The sequence below is a fragment of the Globicephala melas genome, chromosome 19 (assembly GCF_963455315.2).
Source record: "Globicephala melas chromosome 19, mGloMel1.2, whole genome shotgun sequence".
Lineage (NCBI taxonomy): Eukaryota > Metazoa > Chordata > Mammalia > Artiodactyla > Delphinidae > Globicephala > Globicephala melas.
In genome coordinates, this window is record NC_083332.1 from 61,190,577 (window position 1) to 61,195,381 (window position 4,805).

Here is a 4,805-nt window from a genome sequence, read left to right on the forward strand (position 1 = left end):
CTTGTTTCTGTTCCCCGGGGACCCGATAACCGGAGGGAGGTTGTCCTCACTGACTGCCCTCACTTCAATCTAGACGGCCGAGGAGTGGGGTGGACACACCTCTTCTGTAAAAACTCATCCAAAGCCCTGATGGTTAAACTTCAACCCGGCTTCTTGGATGCCACGGGGTTTGGCTTCGGGGTGGGTGCACTGGGACAAGGGCGCTCGCTGTGGCCAGTCCCTCGGGTCACTGTGCTTTGACCCGGTAAACAGCGGAGTGAGGGTACCAGGGAGTGAGGGGAACTTGCAGAGAGCTTGCCGCCAGGCCAGGGAGCAGACAGGAACAAAGAGACCAGAGCGAAGTCCTTGATCTTGGGCGTGACCCTGGCTCAGGGCTGCGCAGCCCTCCAGCCTTGGGGCACTCAAGGCCAGGCACGGAGCCACACTGCGTGTACCTACAGGGGAGCAAGTGGCCCTTCTGCCCAGGGCTCCTGGGAAGCAGCCCGTCACCTCTCCACAAAACAGACACCATCTGATAGGAATTCGTTCTGCCCAAAGTGGCGTGTCCTGGTTGGCCCGGGATACTCCTAGGCTTTGCCTCCTGCCTCAGCATAAATACGAATGTGCCCCTTTCGTGCGCAAAGTAGCCACATCTGGACAATCAATTAGATGGTCACCTCAGCTACACAGCGTGTACTGCAGACGCCAGAAAACAAAACACCTGCTCTGGACTCTACAGCAGTTTATTCCCCCAGAGACTTCCTACCTGGGAAATGGAGACATCAGTGTTCGGATGGAAAGGTGTGTACATTTGGGGGCGGGGAGGTTGAAAGTATAAGCATCAAGGGAGTCGGGATAGCATCATTGATCCTGGAATCCTGGATTCTTAGATCTGGAAACCCCACAGGACAGGGGCCCTGAACACTGAGTCTACTTGTGGGCTCGCGAGGGCCCGAGAATCCCGCTGATGGGATGCACAGTTTGGTCTGCAGCTTCCATCCAATTCTCTGACGGGCCTGTGAGTTTGATTGCCTGGGTTGCAAGCCACAAAAACCAACTGTGGGGCTTCCCTGGTGGCGCAGTGGTTGAGAGTCTGCCTGCCGATGCAGGGGACACAGGTTCGTGCCCCGGTCCGGGAAGATCCCACATGCCGTGGAGCGGCTGGGCCCGTGAGCCATGGCCGTGAGCCTGCACGTCTGGAGCCTGTGCTCCGCAACAGGAGAGGCCACAACAGTGAGAGGCCTGCGTACCGCAAAAAAAAAAAAAAAAAAAAACCAACTCTGGAATATATACGCTTTTCTTCCCATGGAGTCATTTTAGAAATGTACCAGCCCTTGGGTAGCTTCATTCTTTCTTTCTTTCTTTCATTCATTGACTTTTGCCTCGGTTTCCTCATCTGTAAAGTGGGGAAATACTAGCACGTACTCTGTTAGGTTGTCGTGTTCATTATCAGTTGTAATGAACTGATGCAAAGAAAGCGCTTAGATGGCACCACTTCCATTACCCGCTGCCGAGCGCCAAGTTGCAGGCGCTGGCTGAGTCCTGAAGGAGCAGGATCTGGCATCACAAGTCTATCAGCTGACACCCCGAGGACCCCCTTGGCTCTTAGGGGCGTGTCCTCAGCACTGTGGGCGGGCTGCCCTGCTGCCTTCAGCTTCCCTACTTTAGGGAGACCACCTCACTGGCTGTCTCTGTGGGTCTGGGGTCTCCCTGCTCCCTGCAGCCACATGGCAGGGCCCTGCTTCACTTACAAAGTACCACCAACCCAGCTTGTCCCAGACATCCTCAAGGCTGGCTCAGACGTCAACTCAATTGCTGTTACAGTAGGAGCTGAACTCTCTGCCATTAAAAAAACATATAAGGGCTTCCCTGGTGGCGCAGTGGTTGAGAGTCCGCCTGCCGATGCAGGGGACGCGGGTTCGTGCCCCGGTCCGGGAGGATCCCACATGCCGAGGAGCGGCCGGGCCCGTGAGCCATGGCCGCTGAGCCTGTGCGTCCGGAGCCTGTGCTCCGCAACGGGAGAGGCCGCAACAAGATATACCATAATTTATCAAATCACTCTCCCTACAGATGGACTTTTTTTTGTCTTATAAATAACACTGCACTGAACATCTCTGAATGGAGTTCCTAGGTCTGATGTCTGTGGGTCAGAGGAGAAATGCACAGACACTGCCGATCCACGCGATGCTGCCCGCCCAAGAGACTGTGCTGAGTCCTGCTCACCCGCCCACCTTACGTTGTGAGCCGCAGAGCCTCATTTTATTCAGCTCAACATCTTCTAATTTTCGACTATCTCCTTTTGCCCATAAAACACGCAGTAATTAGTGAGCTTCACGTGACCTGCAATTCTCTTCGGGGATTGCAAGCTCCTCGTGTGGATTTGTGATGGTGAATTTTGTGTCAATTTGGCCAAGCCGTGGTGCCCAGATACTGGGTTGAATGTTTTTCTGGATGTTCCAGTATAGGTGGGTTATTTTGGGTGTGATTAACACGGAAATCAGTGGACTTGGAGTAAAGTAGATTACCTGCCGTAATGGGTGGTCCTCGGCCAATCAGTTGAAAGCTTTAACAGAACAAAGACTGATTCCCGCTGGAAAAGCAGGCATTCTGCCTTTGGGCCCCAAACCACTCTCCTGGGTGTCCAGCTCGCTGACCCACCCCATCAGATTTTGGACTTGCTAGACCTCCCCAATCACGTCGTGAAAGGGCAGGAGGAAAAGACTGGAATTTCTATTTTTATTTCCTCTCTCACCTTTTATAATTCCTATTTTTCATATGTTTCATAGAGTACACAGTACATTACTATCTGATACACGGATCTAATTCATACATAAATACACATGCATTGGAGGGGCAGACTCAAAATCTTTTTGCTGAAATGAGTGTGTGACCAAAAAGTTTGGAGCCCCCCTTTCTATAAGACCCTTCACATTTCTTGGCATTACTCTTTTCAAATAACGCTTTCTTCTTCTTTTTTTTGCTTTCTATTTTCTTTTTGGCTGTGCCACACAGCATGTGGGATCTTAGCCCCCCGACCAGGGATCGATGGAACCCGCGCCCCCTATAGTGGGAGTGCGGAGTCTTAACTGGACCACCAGGGAACTCTCAGTGCTTTATTCTTATATGATAGAAATTCAGATTCACTCTTAAATGCAACCAAATGCTCTCCAAAGTACTTTAAGATCCCAAAAGATACATGCGCTATTCATAAAAAATTATATTCTAGTTAAAAAAAAGAAAGAAAGAAGGAAAGAAAGAAAGAAAGAAAAACTCACATTGGGCAAAAATCTTGAAAACTCACGGAAGTTTCTGCATGTGTTATTCACAGTAATTTCTTCGGCTTCTCCACTGGATTTTTTATACCATGATTTTCGGCAGACACTTTTATTGATTTTATAGATCTGCTGATTCCCGATCTGAAGAGCCTGAGGGGATGCTTTGTAGCCGAAATTTTGTCTTTACATGGACGTTAAACTAGCAGTGCTGCCCCGGTCATCACCTGCCTGGCTTCACTGCACTGCGGCCTGGGACAAATGAAAAGCAATGAATCAGGGCTGCCTGGGAGCCCAAGGGAATCGGTTCCTCCTCCCTTGAGACGCACTCAGCCTCTTCTTCCGGAAAGTGTGCTCAACAGCTGCTGGGAGAAAAGAGCCTCCACTCCGCTGGACGGATGCTGGTGTCAACGTCACAGCTCACGCTCGGCTACTCCTCCGGGTCACAAGAGCCCAGGGAGACCTGTGTTGGGGCAAATGCTGTGATGTCTGCCCCACGCCTGGTCCCTCTCCTTTGGTAACAGCACCTGGGTTTTCCCTGGGACACTCCCTCTCCCCAACCAGCCAGCAGCCCCCACCCCACCCCGCCATGTACCTGAGGTTTGGCCAATTGGAGGGAAAGTGGTTCACAGGGAACCTGAACTGGCCAGTCAGTGTTAGTCCTGGGAACTGCTGCGATTATGGGGAGAGAAGCACTGACTCTCCCTGGGGATTATGAAACTGCTCACATATGCACTGTTTGCAGTTGCTGGGAACACTTTTTGAGATCCTGCTCAAGAATGGAGAGAAAATTGAGCCCAGAGATGGGAAGGGTGGGGAGGGAGAGACAGAGACAGAAAGAGACAGAGACAGACACATGCAGAGAAAATGACATTGTTTCAGCCAAGCAATTCCTGTTCCTATACCCTGAAGTCCACTTCCAAACTTTTCACTTACGTGAATCAGTAAGTTCCTTTTATTAAGTTCATTGAATTTTTTTTTTCTGTATTCCAAAGGGTCCTACCTTAGTTTCCATCTTGCAGACGACGTAACCAAAGCTGAGAGCAGTGACATGACTAAGTCCCCTTGCTAGGAAGTGGCAGAGGCAGTGCTCAAATGGTCATGGAGCAACTGGAGGTCTACATGCAAAAAAGTCAGTCTAGACACAGACCTTATACCTGTCATAAAAATTAACTCAAAATGGACCACAGACCTAAACGCAAATTCAAAACTGTAAAATTCCTAGAAGACAACACAGGAGAAAACCTACATGACCTCTGGCTTGCCAATGACTTTCTAGATACAACATCAAAGACATGATCCGTGAAAGAAATAACGATAAACTAGACTTCAATAAAATTTAAAACTTTTACTCTGTGAAATACACTGTCGAGAAAAGGAGAAGACAAGTCACAGAAGGAGAAACTATTTGCAAAAGATGCACCGGATAAAGAACTGTTATCCAAAATATACAAAGAACCCTTAAACTCAACACTAAGGAAGCAAACAACATGATTAAAAAGTGGGCCAAAGAACTGAACAGACCCCTCACCAAAGAAGATAGACAGATGGCAA